This window comes from Phodopus roborovskii, unplaced genomic scaffold, assembly GCF_943737965.1.
Source record: "Phodopus roborovskii unplaced genomic scaffold, PHOROB, whole genome shotgun sequence".
NCBI classification, from domain to species: domain Eukaryota; kingdom Metazoa; phylum Chordata; class Mammalia; order Rodentia; family Cricetidae; genus Phodopus; species Phodopus roborovskii.
In genome coordinates this window covers 16,618,894-16,637,096 of record NW_026126517.1, presented here as the reverse complement: position 1 = coordinate 16,637,096, position 18,203 = coordinate 16,618,894, and the positions used below count along the sequence as shown (strand labels likewise).

General features: G+C 37.9%; 1 pseudogene; it reads right to left on the bottom strand.

The window, feature by feature from the left end:
• Window positions 1-3,432: 3,432 nt before the first annotated feature.
• On the bottom strand, window positions 3,433-4,244 carry LOC127231477 (olfactory receptor 8B8-like; annotated as a pseudogene).
• Between the last annotated feature and the right edge of the window lie 13,959 nt (window positions 4,245-18,203).

Here is an 18,203-nt window from a genome sequence, read left to right as displayed (position 1 = left end):
AACGTGATCCACCTTATACACAAACTAAAAAAGTAAAACCATATGATCATCTCCCTAGATGCTGAAAAACGCCTTTGACAAACTTAAACACCAATACCATTTCATGATAAAGGTATTGGAGAGATCACAGATAACAGGAACATACCTAAACATAATAAGAGCAATATACAGCAAACCTACTGCCAACATTAAACTGAATGGAGAGAAATTTAAGGTGATTCCTCTAAAATCAGGAACAAGACAAGGCTGCCCTCTTTCTCCATATCTCTTTAATATCGTACTAGAAGTTATAGCTAAAGGTATAAGACACCAAAAAAGAGATCAAGGGGATCCAAATTAAAAAGGAAGAAGTCAAACTGTCACTATTTGCAGATGATATGATAGTTTATGTAAACAACCCAATAAACTCTACCAGGTTACTCCTACAGCTGATAAACACCTTCAGCAAACTAGCAGGATACAAGATAAACTCAAAAAAAAAAAAATCAGTAGCCCTACTTTTTTCAGACAACAAAGAGGCAGAGATAGAAACCAGAGAAACATCACCCTTTACAATAGCCACACACAACACAAAGTATCTTGGAGTGATGCTTACCTAACAAGTGAAAGACCTATATAATAAAAATTTTGTGGCTCTAAAGAAAGAAATTAAAGAAGATACCAGAAAATGGAAAGATCTCCCATGATCTTGGATAGGTAGGATAAACATAGTAAAAATGGCAATCTTGCCAAAAGCAATCTACAGATTGAAAGCAATCCCCATTAAAATCTCAGCACAATTCTTCACTGACCTTGAAAGGATAATAATCAACTTTATAGGGAAAAACAAAAGGCCCAGGATAGCTAAAACAACCCTATACAATAAAAGAACTTCAGGAGGTGTAAGGAGTAAGATTTTACCCCCGTCGATCGGGCTTGTGCCGCTGCTGCCCCGCCAGCCCCAATTAACACACAGAGACTCTGTATTTGATATAATTCTGTTGGCCAGGTACTAGTTTCTTATGGCTAGCTCCGTCTCAATTATTAACCCATTTCTATGTATTTCCACGTGGTCTCACCAGGGAGAGGCGGCTGGTCGTTCTACCTTCTGCAGACTCTCCATCTTGATCCTCCTTACTACTTCCTCTTTCCTCATTGTCTCCTAGTCCCTCCTATCTTCCTTTCCTATTGGCCAACAGTGCTGTATTCATTAACCAGTATGAGAAGCATATATGCAAAATGGCATCTCCCATCAAGAAGGCATCACCATTCCTGACTTTAAGCACTACTACAGAGCTACAGTTCTGAAAACAGCCTGGTATTGGTACAAAAATAGACAGGTACCAATGGAATTGAGTTGAAAATCCTGATATTAACTCACACACCTATGAACACCTGATTTTTGACAAAACAGCTAAAAGAATACAATGGGGCGAGGACTGCATCTTCAACAAATGGTGGTGGCACAATTGGATGATTGTGTGTAGAAGACTGCAGATAGACCCATTTCTGTCGCCATGCACAAAACTCAAGCCCAAATATATCAAAGACCTCAACATAAAATCAGCCACACTGAACCTCTTAAAAGAGAAAATAGGAGGTACCCTTGACCAAATTGGCATAGGAGACCACTTTCTGAACATAACTCCAGGGGCACAGACACTGAGAGCAACAATTAATAAATGGCTCCTCTTCAAACTTGGAAGCTTCTGTTAGGCAAAGGACACAGTCGACAAGACCAAACAGCAGCCCACAGACTGGGAAAAGTTGTTCACCAATCCTATATCCGACAAAGGGCTGATCTCCAAAATATACAAAGAACTCAAGAAACTAGTCAAGAAAACACCAAATAACCCTATTAAAAAATGGGGTATAGACCTGAGGAAAGATTTCTCAATAGAGGAAATCAAAAAGGCTGAAAGACACTTAAGAAAATGCTCCCCATCCCTAGCTATCAGGGAAATACAAATCAAAACAACTTTGAGATACCATCTTACCCCTGCCAGAATGGCTAAAATTAGAAACACCAATGATGACTTATGCTTGAGAGGATGTGGAGAAAGGGAAACACTCCTCCACTGCTGGTGGGAGTGCAAACTCATACAGCCATTTTGGAGATCAGTATGGCGGGAATTGCTTTACCACAGAACCCAGCAATCCTCCTCTTAGGCATATACCCAAATGATCAACATCCATGCAACAAAGACATCTGTTCAACTATGTTCATAGCAGCACTATTTGTAATAGCAAGAACCTGGAAGCAACCTAGATGCCCCTTAATTGAAGAATGGATAATGAAGATGTGGCACATCTACACAATGTAATACTACTCAGCAGGAAAAAAAATAATGGAATCTTGAAATTCACAGGCAATGGATGGCACTTGAAGAAACCATCCTGAATGAGGTAATCCCATCACAAGAAGAGGAACATGGAAAATACTCACTCATATATGGATTTTAGACCTAGAGCAAAGTATCACCAGACTACATTTCACACCACCAGAGGAACTAGGATACAAGGTGTATTCTAAGATATTCACATAATGTCGCTCACAGAAGGGGGAAGGGACTAGTCCCCCCAGAGCACATGGGAAGTGCTAGGTAGAGAATGGAGAGAGAAGTAGGAGAAAGTGAGGGGGAGGAGAGGAAAACACATGTGTCTAGGGAGATTGAGTCAGGGTAGGAATAGAAGACGAGAGAGAGAGAGAGAGAGAAGAGAGAGAGAGAGAGAGAGAGAGAGAACATAAAAGAAGTAGCCAATATTTGTTTGAAGAGAATACTGAACATAAAGATGCATCTAGAGACCTAAAAGCCTGCAGTCACATAACAATTTGAGCATCCCTGGAAAGGCTCACATTAATGCCCTTCCCAGATAATAAGATCAACAACTAACTTTTGCTTGGAACCCTCATCTAATACCTGTTGGAAACTAACCACACACCCATATCTAAACACTGTGTTTAACTAGTACCTAGATGCAGACGAAGAGGACAAGTCCAGGTTGCAGAAACACATAAAGACAGCTGACCTGAACAAGGAGGAGCTAACAGGCCCCCAGACTGATAGCTGGGAATCCAGCATAGGACTGACTCAGGCCCCCCTGAATATGGGTCTCAGCCAGAAGGACCGAGCAGTCTAAGGGGCCTCAGACAGTGGAACCAGGATGTATCCCTGGTACACAAAAGGACATTGGGAACACATCCCCCATGGAAGCATATTGCCTTAACCTAGAGACAGGAGAGATGTCCTAGTCCCTTTATCAAATGATCTGTCAGATCTACATGTCCCCACCTGGATGACATTGCCCTACATGTGGAATTGGGGTTGGGGGATGGGAGGGGAGGGTGGTCAGAATTCATGTGAGGGGGCAGAGATGGTAAAAGGGCAGGAGGAAGGGAAGGAGGGAAGGAGAGAGAACTGGGATCAACATGTAAAATAATAAATAAAAAAAAATGGAAGACCTTTTTTCCTGATCCATAGACACAGCTGAGGAGGGTTGAAGATACAAAATGCACCTGAATCAAAGAATAGAGAAACAGCAAGAATGTGAGAACTGCAGGTGCTGAAGGCTTTAAATCTTACCTCAGTGGATCTCATGTGAAGGGTGTTAGAGAGGAAGAAGCAATGAGAGGTAAAGATGATGACACTAGGCACAATGATCTCTATCCCACCTGCAATAATAATCTCAATCTTGTTTGCATAAGTGTTGGTACAGGAGGGCTGCAACAAAGGGATCAGATCACAGAAATAGTGTTTGATAGAAGGTCAGTGTAAGTATCCATCCAGTATGGATCATGGCACAAGAAAATTCCATTATGTATGATGAACCAAGCATAAGATAGGAGCACACCTGGGTGGACATAGCAACATTATACAAGAGTGGACTGGAGATAGCCCCATATGATCATAGGACATTGATGTCAGGTCACAGCATCACTGACAGCAAAAACACAAATGAAATATAGCTGGGTAATGCATCCCATGTAGGAGATAACATTCTTCCTTACGATGAATTTCATTAGCATTTTGGGTGTAATTACAGATGAATCATAGAGATCAATGAAAGACAAGTTTAAGAGGAAAAAATAAATGGGGGTATGGAGGAGCGATTCAGTGCAATTAACGTTATCAAGGCCATGTTCCCAAGTACTGTGGTTGTATATATTAGCAGAAAAAGTAAGAACAAAGGTAATTGTAGATCAGGGTCATTGTCAGTCCCTGTAAAATGAATTCAGTCACCAAAGTACTGTTTTCCAGACCCATCTTCTTTAAGATAATCTGTAACACACAAAAAATATCATAACATTATTAGAATCCCCCCAAAGTCACTCACAGCTTCTATCACATTTGTGAAGTACATGATGGAAATGTGCTGCAGGTACCTATTTGAATACACAGAATTTACTGTTTATGCTATCATGATGTAGAATATCTTCCCACACTAGTACATTAAAGACTAAATAGAGTAAAGTCAGTTATCCACAGTCTGAAATGTCATGTACATTATTGTCATTTGCTAGCAAGACTTCACAGACATTATATAATAGGGGAAAGGACAAGAAAAGGTTTCTCATTCCTGATCTCATTTTGTTGCTTCAGTCTAGGGCAGATACATGGAATACCTATGACGATGTAGACTTATCCCATCCAGATACAACTGTGGTGGCCTGAGGACCACTAACATTGTTTCTAATATAAACTTTAGATTTAGCCAGAGTTTAGGAATGAGTAAACCCATTCTTGCTTCAAGAAAACATATCAATCTAGACTGATTTGAAAGATGGCCCTCAATAAGTAATTTCACTTTCATGCTCTGAAGCTCTCAATATCCCATGATGTTTTTTCCAGAATATTCAACTCGGAATTTCATTTTATTCTTAGATTTGCATGAAATATAATTAAATGAGATTCTTGTACTTCAATGTGAAGCTAATTCACAAGTCAAATGACACTAAATGGAAACAGTGTATCACCTCTGTTATGTGTGCAATATAAAACATACATTCATCAACAAAAGGTAGAGTATTCATGGCGGGGGCCTATGGGATTAAAAATAAAGAGCTGCTGGCTAAGTTGCGAAATGATACAAATGAGGGACATAGTTAAGTCAGGAGAGATAATTTCAAGAAATTAAAGTAGTTAAGAATTGTATATGCTTTGATTTTTCTAACATTTAAAAAAAAAAGTATCACTACCTGTGTGATGTAGGAAGAAGACATCTGAATACACTCCGTTTTGGAGATGGAGAACTTTACAACTAACAACTGGGTCAAAAATAGTTAATTCTTATTTGTCATTGTAAATATTGTATCTAACGATGTTAAAGAGAAAACAAAAAGACAGCATAAAGAACTTTCAACCTACCTTATCACAAAAGGAAGGGTATATTTTATTCCTTCACTCTTGTTGTTTTATAGGGCTCTATACATCTCCGAGGATTTTAGACCTTTGATCCTAAGAGGACTCAGTACAAATAGCCATTAACTTGTCATAATGTAACAAATATTCTTTAATCATTTGCTTTGCTATCTTCTTTTTATGCACTTATCACCAGATAAAATGGCAGGAATTTTGCATAGTTCACTTGGCTATGAATAAAGTATACACTTTTAAAATCTCTTCTCAGGGCACAGACACAAGGTATAAAAAAAAAAAAAAAACACAAAGTGATGATGTTTACATGCTGGACCATGTAAAGATGGAAAGCCCAGAGAAATTTTAGATACTATAATGGTATTCTGTTTTCTTTATATTATTTGACTGCTGAGGAAATAGCAACAACTATTAAAAACAAATGCTGATAGACTAATCCAATTTATATATTTCAAAAATTCTTTGACTTCAAAAGTTAAGTCTAAGGACAAGTTACTGGGGAAAAGGATTTCTATTTTTGTTTCCACAGAAAATGAAAAGCTGTGGATTCCTTCCAGGCTAACATGGTTTGATCAAGCCAGACCCCCTGAAACAGTGTCCCAGGTGATCCAACATTCAAAACAGCTGGGTCAAGGCACCCTTGCAGACCACTATAGGCAGGATTTCTGTGTGTTTTTAGGAACCTCATGACAGCACTCCCTACCAGCAGGAAGCAGTTTGGAAAGAATGATGCCCAGGTTCCCAAATAATTGTTTGTAAATGGTTGTTTTCATTTATGTGGGGTTGGTTATAAATAGTTAATGACCACAACCAATCTCTTTATGGTAAAAAGGGGATTATGGTATATATATGAATTCTTTGTTTTGGAATGGATTTTCATTTATTGATACAAATTTAAGGTCAATTTTGTGACATGTATATTTCTCATTTTGTTTAGGTATTGTGTTTATATATCTCATTTAGAAATATAATGTATAATTTAGTACAGATTATAGTTACCTATGATAGTCAAAACTTAGAATTAAGTTAGTTAGGTTTTCAAGATATATTTGAGATAGTCATTCTTCAAACCTTTCAAAGACCTGTAGAATATGGCATTTAAAATTCTTTAGGGTTTTTCTTGACAGTGAGGCACAACTGCTCCTGGCAACACCACCTGCGTCAGAAAGGAAGATGGACATTAAAGAAACTCGTTATGGAGTTTACCCCCAATATGGCAAAACAAGCCACTTGGGCAAGATATTGCTCTTGTCTGTACTGTTTGACTTCATGCTGTAAACTGGACATTCAGGACCCATAGGAAAGTGACTGCTGATACAAGATAGACATTGCTACAGGATTCCTGCTTCATCGAAGAGTCTGCCAGACAGTCTATAGGACACAGAGAAAAGTGATGCAACAAACTGCCAATACAGGTGGACGGTTTAAAGTTTCTTGCTTTGCTGAGGAGTCTGCCAGATGCACTATGGCCTATAGGCTGAAGATGGAACATTACAGAATAATTTCAGGTGACACACTGGGTAGTAAGATGTTTCTATCATTTCATATCATCTTTCAGTGGTCATTGATGGAGTTGAAGACAGATAGTTATGGTTACAGTTTTCCTTAGTTAGGATTAAAGAGAAGTAACATAAAGATAAGTAAAATAGACTCACAAAAATAGGTTATACAATATAATATTTTCTTTTTTAAAGTATTTATTTATTTTTTTATTTTATTTTACATATTGATCCCAGTTCCCTCTCCCTCCTTCCCTCTTTCCTTCTCTCCCACCCTCACATGCACCCCGACCACCCTCCCCTTCCATCCCCGCAATCCACATGTAGGGTGATGCCCTCCAGTAGGGGTCATCTAAATCTGTCATGTCATTTGGAGTAGGAACTAGGACTTTTCTTCTGTCTCTAGGGTAAGGGAGTATCCCTCCATGGGGGATGTGCCCCCAAAGTCCTTTTGTGTACCAGGAATATATCCTGGTTCCATTGTATGAGGTCCCTTAGGCTGCTCATGCCCCACCAAGAGCCTGCCCTCCCCCTCCCCTGTGTCCTATCCTGCCCACTGTCCCACCTCTTTGGTGGAGCACCAGGAAAGAGGGCAGAGCCAAGAATCCTGCCACCTTTGAGGAACTTCCTGGAGCTGTTCTGAGCACACTAGACCTGCCTATCCAAGAGGGACCTCCTGAAATCCCCACCTGCCTGATCTCTGACCCCTACCACCAGTCCTCTACTGGAGTTCCAGGGCCCCTCCCAGAGATCCGCCTATCCCCTGGGGCCATCCTGAGTCCCTGTAGGTTGTATCCTTGACCCCCATCTCCTGACCTCTGCTAAAGAGGCCTCAGCTGGAGAGTGGTAGGACCTGGATAGATCTGCCTATCTGCCAGGGAACATCCTGAGTCTCAGCCTGCAGGATCCTTGACCCCCATTGCCAGGCCTCTGCTAGAAGTGAGTCTGGAACCAATTCGGGTTGAACCCCCCCACACACACACACCCTTCCCTGGGAACTCCCTGGATTGGCTCCAGATCTCACTGCCCCTATGTCTGTATCCAGAGAGAGTGTTCCTGGTGTTCTGATATACACCCACCCACCAAGAGCCTGCCCTCCCCCTACCCTGTGCCCTACCCTGCCCACTGTCTCATGGCTCTGGTTGAGCACTGGAACAGAGGGTGGAGCCAACAATCCTATCCCTTCCAGGCTATCCTGAGTCCCCCCATTGCAGGACCCCTGCCTAAGGAGAGACCTCCTAGGGAGCTTGGACCACCCAGAGCTATAACAATGAACTTCTGACCCACCTAATCCCATAGGGGGGTTTACTAGAGTGAGAGAGAGAGAGAGAGAGAGAGAGAGAGAGAGAGAGAGAGAGACCCCACTTGAACCTACTGGGAGAAGCAATGGGAAGAGGCAATACAAGAAAACGCCTAACAATAGAAAGACAAGTATGACACACCAAAATCTAAGGACTCTACACCAACTAGACCTGAACACCCCAAAGCAGATGAAGCAGAAGAGAACAACTTAAAAAATATTGTTGTAATATTTTCTTTAAATCTTGCTAAATGTTAATGGACTAAATTGTTAACTGTGGTTCTTATTTGATAACTGTTTTGTTAAATATTTTTGCTATGTTAAGATTAAAACCATTCCTTTTATTTTATAAAGAAAAGAGGAGAAAATGGGAGATGTCATTGTGTAATGTAAATTCTCTGTTGGCCAATAGGAAAACAAGATATGTGGGACAAGGAGACAAGGAGGATGCTGGAAATAGTATGGAGTATATTCCACTTGTAGGTCAAGGAGAGCACAACTCCGAGCCCTCTCTCTGGTAAGATGAGACCAAGTACAAATACTTACATTAATAGAAATGGGTTAATATTCAAGATAGAGCTAGCTGATAAGATAGAGCTAGCTGGCCAACATTCTATCTAATAATAGCGTCTCTGTGTGTTATTTGGGGCTGGTGCTGCACTGGCACCAGGCTGGCAGGAATCCTGTTTGTAACAGGAAAATACTCAACTTTATATGGGAAAACAAAAGACCCAAGATAGTCAAAACAACCCTGCACAATAAAGGAACTTCCAGAGGCATCACCATCCCTGACCAAGCTCTATTTTAGAGCTATAGTCCTGAAATCCGCTTGGTATTGGCACAAAAATAGACAGGTAGACTAATGGAATCCGATTGAAAATCCTGATATTAACCCATAAACACATATTAACCTATAAACACAATTTTTGACAAAACAGCTAAAAGTATACAATGGAAGGAGGAAAGCATTTTCAACAAATGGTGCTGGTACAACTGGATGATGGTATGTAGAAGATTGCAGATAGACCCATGTCTATCACCATATACAAAACTCAAGTCCAAATGGACCAACATCCAGCCAACTGAACCTCTTAGAAGAGAAAGTGGAAGGTACCCTTGAACAAATTGGTACAAGAACCTGCTTCCTGAACATAACACCAGTAGCACAGACACTGAGATTGACAATTAGTAAATGGGACCTCCTCAAACTGAGAAGCTTCTCTAAGGCAAAGGACACAGTTGACAAAACCAAATGGCAGCCCAAAGACTGGGAAAAATCTTCAAAAACCCCACATCTGACAGAGGGCTGATCTCCAAAATATTTAAAGAACTTAAGAAACTAGTCACTAAAATACCATATAAATAACTTTTTTTAAATCTGTATTTTAGAAAAAAATATCCCAAGTGAGGTAACCTAGATCCAGAAAGGCAAACAAGGTATGTAGAAGAGCTAGCTAACAAGAAGGGCCACAAGAAAGACATACATGGATCACTAGGAAGGGAAAGTAGACAAGATTTCCTGGGTAAATCTGGAACATGGAAGAAGGGGGAGGGCAGAAGGGGAGGAGATGGGGATGAAAGAAGAGGAAATGAAGGAGAACATGAGGGATTGTGATGGTCAAATTGGGGAAGGATAGATGGAGATCAAGGAAAGACATATTATCTTGATAGAGGGAACCATTATGGCTTTACTGAGAAACCTGACACTAGGGAAATACCCAGGAATCTATAAGGATGATAAAGACTCTAATTGATATTGGAAAGGTTGCCTGAACTAGCCTTCCCCTGTAATCAGATTGGTGACTTTCTTAATTGTCATCATAAAACCCAGTAACTAATGGAAGCAGATGTAGAGATCCACATCTAAGTACTGGGCCAAAATCTAGAAGCCAGTCGAGGAGAGGGAGGATCAATAAAATGAGCAATGGGGTCACGGCTGTGATGGGGAAATCCACAGAAACAGTTGACCCTAGTTAGTGGTAGCTCACTGACTCTGGGCTGACAGCTGGGCAATCTGCATGGAACCAAACTAGGCCCTCTGGATGTGAGTGACTGTTGTGTGGCTTGGGCACTTTATGAGAATAGTGGCACTAGACTAGAATTTATCCCTGGTCCATGAACTGGACCCTTTGGAAAGATACCTTGCTTACCCTTGATACAGGGGAGAGTGCCTTGGTTCTGCCTCAAAATTATATGACAGATTTTGTTGACTCTCCATGAAAGGACTCACTCTCTCTGAGGAGCTGGTGAGAGTTGGGTGGAGGGAAGGAGAGTTGGGTTGGGGAAGCTGAGGAGAGCAGAGAGTGGGAGTGGAGAGGCAGGGAGAACTGCGATTGAAATATAAAATAAAAAAGATTATTTTAAATTAGAAAACTATTTTAAAAAGTTAAATGTTCTCAGATTATATCATCTTGTATAAACAACCTTTCAAACATCTCTGTAAAACTTGTAGATATGATAACTACTTTCAATGATGTAGCTACATAACAATTTATCATCCCAAAATAAATTTCTCTCTATATACAAATAAGGAACTTACTTAACAATAAAGAAATTAGGAAAAATTGCCATTCATATCAACTTCAGAAATGCCTAGTAACAAACCTAAGTGAAGACCTAAGGACCCCACAATTGATACTTTAAAACTTTGAATTAAATATTAGAGAATGGGAAAACTAATGATCATGTATTAGAAGAATTACTACTATCAAAATGGCTGTGTTTCCAATACGGATATGCAGATTAAATGTATGTATCATAAATTCTCAATAATAGCATTCACAGAAATAGAAAAGTCCTAAAACTATTATTTAAATATAAAAGATTCTAAATATCCAGTGAAAGTTCTAAAAAAGATAGAGCAATGCTGATGTCATGGCACACTACAGATCAACAGGAACAAAATCACCAAGGTACTGCAGATGATTTGACCAATGAAATAGAATAGGTGATTTATCTCTAGGCATATGACTATTGACAATAACGTCAAAACACATTGCAGAAAACATGTCCTCTTTAACACAATGTGTCGGGAAAGTTGCATATTTATATGAGGAAGAGTACATCTTGATGAGTTTCTGATACTTTATACGAAAATCAATTTAATATGGATTCAGATATTAATGCAAGTTCCAAAACTTTGTTGTTGATAGAGTAGCAGATAGAGAAAGTATACATGTAGTAAGGACTCTGAAAAGGTTTCTGAGAACTTTAGAATCAAAGATAAAGTGGTAAGACTGCATGAAATTAAGCTTTCTACCACAGCAAATAAAACAATCAGAAGAGTGAAGAAACAGGCTGCAGAATGGGAGAAATCTCTGCCAACTCTTTTTCTTACAGGGCATTGATATTTATACTATGTAAAACTGCAAAACAATAAATGTCAATACATAATTATTCAGTCAATAAATGGATAAATGAATTAAACATCCAATTTTCAATAATATAATACAGGGTGTGTGTGTGTATGTGTGTGTGTGTGTGTGTGTGAGAGAAACTGCTCAGCATTCTTAGCCACCATGGAAACACAACTCAAAACTATATTGAGATGCATTCTTATATCAGTCAGAGTGTCTATTTACCAAAAACACCAAATATTAGCAAATCTTGTGGAGGATGGGAGATAAGTAAAACATTTATTTATCATGGCTGGTTATACAAATTACTACAGCCATGATGAAAGTCACTACAAAACAATATAAAACATAGCTATTAAATGTCCCAGCTACATCACTCCAGCCTTACAGATTTTATAGCCTTAGTTCCCTGGTCCTAAATCAGAAAAGGAACACAGCATAATGCAAATGATAGTTTATAACACAGTCATGTTGGGCATTCTCAAGGGATAAGAGTGGGCATTGATCAACATGACTGTTGTATAGCAGAGTACTGACACATAAGAATGTAAAACAGTCAGAGACTGCTGTAATGGTTTGTATTTTAGGCAGTGTTTCTTCAAAACCTTCTAAAGCAGACAAGGGCATTTCCCTATCCAGGTGGTTGACAAGATACTTGAATTAAATTTTATGTGATAGGACAATGATATGCCCGTTTTCCATCAGAAAGTTTCTTGCTAGACAAAAATTATATGACCTTATGGACAGTTAAAATATCAGGTACCACTCCTAGGCCATAAATATAACTCGAGTTTCAGTCAGATGACAAGTCACCAGAGTCCTGCAGTTTAAATTCTTAATTATAAAAGATGCTGATTAGAAGGGAAAGCTATGTCTACAAAGACCTCCAAGCCCGTTGTTACCTAACTGGGGACATAACATTCTTTTGTATATCCTCAGAAGAATCAAAGGCAATACCCCACTGAGCACTTTGTACATCCGTGTTTATTATAGTACTAGATACAAGATTCAACAAATGAAACATGCCCACATGCCACCCATCAGTGATGAATGAATGCAGAAGATGTGGTATTTATAAGCTCAATGGAGCTAATTAACTTATAACAAAGAACTCTATGTTAGCTATCGGAACATACATAGAACTGGAAACACTCTGGTTAAATTAAGTAAACAAGACTCAGATTATCATCTAGGCCTAGATATGTATATCATATGAAACTGAAAGAAATGGTTTATGAGAGAGAAAGAAAACTAATGGTTTGGGGCATAGGAGGAGTGGAACATAAGGGAAAATAAACACAAATAGCATCTTTCTCCTTATTTGTATAATCTAATATTAAATATGTATGTAACCATATATGGATATATGAAAATTCCATGACATCAAAGATGATGGACGACTTTATTGGGTAAAATGCTAATTAGAAGGAGGAGAATGCAATGATATGCTAATGGAAATTAAATGGCTTAAGCCATTATTTTGTTTGCTACATAAATAATACAAATAAAAGTATGATTATGAATAAAGGATACACTTGAAAACTCACTAAACAGATTACTTTCATATTAGTGATCAACTATAAGCATAACCATAGCTGTCTTAAGTAGTTAATTAAAATGTCTTTCTTTGGGAGGAAGTTAATGCTTAGTTAAGTATCTTCCATAAAAGAAACTTTAGCCATAGATAATATTGTTGGTAATTCTATCAAATATTCATTGTTTACATAAAAATCTACAGTTGATATAAAATGCAATCATCACAGCTGATAGCTCCCTGACAGAAAATATTATAGACACAGTACTCATAAGGGCTAGGACTCCACTTTTACCAATAGAGCAGGTAATATATAACAGTTATACTGCAAATAAAGGAATTAGTAACATCCTTCTAATTAATTACAGTTAATTAATTAATTGATCAATTTTACATCCTGCCTACAGTTTCCTATTCCTCATAACCTCCCAGGCTCTCCCCATCTGTTCCCACCACGCAATCCACTCCCCCTTTGTCTCTGTTTAGGAAAGACATATCTCCCACAAGTATCAACAGAACATAGCAAATCACTTTCAGTAAGGCAAAGTCCTTCCCCACATGTTAAGTCTGGGCAATGTATCTCAGAATGAGGAGTAGGGTCCCAAAAGCCAGTAAAAGAGTAGAGAAAGTCTCAGATCCTGCTGTTAGGAGTCTCACATGAGGACCAAGCTACACAACTCTACATATATGTAACTCTCACAATAGCAGGTATGACACAAAAATGTAAAAAATCCTCAATAAAGCTATTATGTAATATATAATTATGCCATATTATATATATATATATGAATATATATACATATATATATTAACAATTTGCTGTTCTAACATCATTCCATAGACTAAATAATCAGAAATAATCATGAAGACAGCAAATGCTAGTTCTTAGTGCTACACCATCCACAGTCAAGCTATTTGAATGTGGTCAGGGTCTTACTGTAGCATTTGCTACAGTAATGGCTTCCCACAGCCATTTAACACCAAAGAAGCACATGGACACTCTATTAGTTATAAACCTGTTGGCGGATGACTAGGGCTTCTTATCAGCTGGCTCTGTCTTAATTATTAACCCATTTCTATTATTCGAAGTATTTCTTCATGGTTTTACCTTAGCAGTGAAGGGTCCAGACTTCTAACTCCTTTGGTTGTTCATGTGGTGACTATTCTGATGGGTCATCTCTGCCTACTTTTCCCATAATTTTCTTGTCTCCTACTCCTGCCTATCTTACTTCCTTGTTCACCAAACAGTGTTTTATTCATTACCCAATAAGTCAAACATATGTATAGAAGGACAACCCCATTCATGCAGCAGCATCTAAAATCAGAAGAAGACACGGAGCCTGAGGGGCAGTCATGACACAGGATGAGAATGAGCAGTGGAGGGAATCCTTTTTTTTTTTAATCAGGAATCCACTTTCATAAAAAGGAATCCAGTTATTCAAGAACTTCGCTAGTGAAACCAGTACAGCAGGTTTCATGAACTGATCATTTCTTAAAAGCACTCACCTAGAATTTTAAATTGGCAATTACTTATCAAAATATCTGTGAGGGGAGGGATTTAAACCTCAGTAAAGCCAATGTCATTTGCTCTTGCCATCAAGGAGTATTTGAAAATGAAAACATTTCAATGCTGTTATCATACAAGAGCACCCAAAACCCAAACCTCAGGGATACCTCAAAAAGATATGTGAGTCAGATTTTGTTATCTATATAAAATTGTTTCAAGACATCATCTTTAGAGCTTATTTATTTATATATCTTAGGAGTGTGAGTTTGTGTGTGCATGTACACACACACACACACACACACACACACACACACACACACACACAGAGTCCACCATCAAGTTTATTTCCTTTGGTACCATTCACCTTGCTTCCAGATAGTATCTCTTTTTAACTAGAAGCTCCATGATTACAATAAGCTTAATGGCTAGTGAGCTTAAGGACCTGCCCATCTCTGACTGTCCAGTGCTGGCATCAGAAATGCCTTCCATCACACTTAGCTTTTTCAGGGGATAAGGAGTTTAATCAAGTTCTCAGACTTGCAACTGTGTTATCTCTTCAACCTCATCTTCAGTTTAAAGTGACTAAGCAATAAAATATTTGTAGCCAATTTCTTCCAGTGAATAGAGAAAATGGATTTTGAAATTTGAGTAAATGGAAATACTTAAAAGAGCAAAAAGGAAGGAAATATAAGTACCTTAAAATTCATTCTGAAAGTTCTACTGACCTTCCATCTTTGCATTCTGTGCCTAGTATTACTTTGAAATTTTGTGTTTAAAAAAAATCCAATGTTATTAGAAAAAATGGATTCCTTCACTTCAGTGCTGGAGTCATTCAAAGGGATCTTCTCTGTGTTGTTAATAGCCTTATTTGAAGGAGATAATGTACTTGGCTCATGTCAATAATCATTAGCCAAGTCATAGAAAGGATGTGCTGCCATGAATTCTACTCCTTGAGTAGGCTTCAGAACCATCTTTAATAAAGCACAAATAGAGAGCCTCTGGTCCTTAGTGTTACCAAGGAGAGATTGATGCCCCTGAGCTTTATTTTGCAAAGCCCTTATTTGATAGCTTTCAAAGGCACATTGCATAGCACAAATAGTCTAGTGTGATCACAGTTCTTCCAAGTTTTATAGCCTGTCATGGAAGAGGTCAAGTTGTTGATTACAGAATAAGTTTTATGGAGTATTTCAGCTGTCACAGTGAAGTTCACACAGTATTCAAGATACATTAATTTGGTTTCATTATAAAGGCGGTGCCGTAACCCACTTGGATGGATATAGTAAAAAGCTGGACAATAACAATGGATGTTGAAAATGGGGAGAAAGTAAAAGACATTACTCTGGAAACCTGTTTTATGCAATGATGTTATGAAACAATCTAATAATATAAAAACAAGTGTTTACATAGCAACTGAGAAATGTACTTTTAAATATGTACTAGTAAGCACTGAAAATGGTGTCCACATAATGCATTTGTCTCTACATACATATTACACAGATATTCATAAGAGAAATATTCACAAGAAATAAGAGGCAAATTTTTCTAAAATGCACATCAATTAATTAATTAGTGAACAAGATGTGTCTTAAGTACTCATCTATTTAATTTAACAAAGAATAGCATCCTGACTTATTCTATAATGGATGAACCCTTAGGATATATTTGTTATATTAAAGATGCTAATCCACTGCATATTGGTGTCACATTCTTTTAGACCCAGCACTTGAGAGGAAAAGTCAAGCAGATCTCTGTGAATTCAAGGCCAACCTGGTCTAAAAAGGTAGTTCCAGGACAGGCTCCAAAGCAAGGCAGAGAAACCCTGTCTCGGAAAAAAAAAAAAAAAAAAAAGTTGATAATCAGAAAAGTGAACATATGTCATTTCACTTAATAAATTTTTCATAACAATACAAATCTATAAAATTTTTCTGGGGGTAGGTAGGAATTGGAATAAAATAAATAAAATTGCTCCAAATAGATCTAACATTTACTTTACTTTTGAATGGTGTTTATACTTGGGAGGAATACTTAAAAGATGCTTTATGTGTTGATGTGAGGCTGACTCTGTGGAAAATAATACATGTCAGAGAGTATAAACCAGGTTCAAAGCTAGTATCTGGGAAGATCACAGGCCCAGGGCAGAACTCATTACTGATATTTTGCTAAATGAACAGATCACCTGAAATCTACATGTATATTTTATGCCCCCAGAATAGTGTTACTCTTAGCCTTTATCAGAACAGAGGATGGATGGTTAATGTATATGCTGTAGTAGAGTGTGGCATAGGGAAGTCATAGGGAAAGAAAGAGAGTTTTCTAGCTAGGGAGGGTTGAGAAAGTAAAATACAGGACACTTAAAATCGCTTCTACTTTTGACTTGGATAACCTTTTACCAGATGGTAACTGGTAATTGTCATATATCACTAATACTAACTAATAATATTAATATTAGAATAATATAGAATAATAGAATAATAATAGAAAAAATATTAAATCAATTCAGGATATGACCAGAACATTTTCATTCTTTGTTTACTGGGAAGATATTTTTTCACTGTAATTTGAAACTTTCTGACTAATGCAGAAACATCTGCTTTCTCGTACACTGGCAAAGATGAATCCTATGACTTCCTGTTTAACTCTCAGCTATGTAGTCTTCAATATGATTATGTCTCTCATATAGTAGTGGCAGTAGCAGTAGTAATAGTTTTATGAAAAATGATAACCTGCTTTGTATGTAGTCACCCATACTTTTAGACTCTAAATATAAATGATAATAATGATTATGGAAATAGTTAAGCTGGTAAAATCCTTGCCTTGGAAGTAAAGGAACCATAATTATATTCCCAGACCAATATGTAAATTCTGGGTATAGTGGCATTGCATCCATAACTAGCACTAGGAATGTAGAGACAGGAAGATTCCTAAAGTGCCTTTGGATACCTAGTCTGTCATTATTTGTATCCTAAAGAACAATGAGAGAACTTGTCTCAAACAAGGTGAGTGGACACACACTCACACACACAATCACAAACACACACACACACAAACACACACAAACACACGCACTCACACACACTCACACAAAAGCAACTAAAACAACTAAAGTAGAAACAACTAAATATTTTTAGTTTGTCTTTAAAATGTAAACACAAGATTGCTGACAAAAAGAAGTTTCAGTGCACTGTGTCGCAACTGTGATGTGGGCTATATTTAATAGTCAATGTTGAAAGAAGGGATTATGAAGGACTGTCATATCAAAATGACATATGGTCATTCAAGAAAGGAAAAAAACCAGCAGAATCAGACTATTTGACTCACAACTGAAAAAATAAATAATGGCAAATAAGAACCACACTACCCAAAGTTATGTTGACATTTGTAATTCATGTAATCCTTTTTAGTACTTGTTAGAACAATTAATACTTTTGAGAATAAAGTCTAGTAACAATGAAAGGGGGAAAGATTTTCAAGTGCTGTTGTTCTCAAATTACTAAAATGGTGAAGGACAAAGAAAACCTACCAAAAATAAAACAGGTTACAAATTCCCCTCTCTGTGATAGAGCAAATGCAATGAGAAATGCAGGAAAATGTATTAACCAATAAACACTAACTCTTGGTGATATGCCTGCAGGTATAAAGATGCCACACTGTGA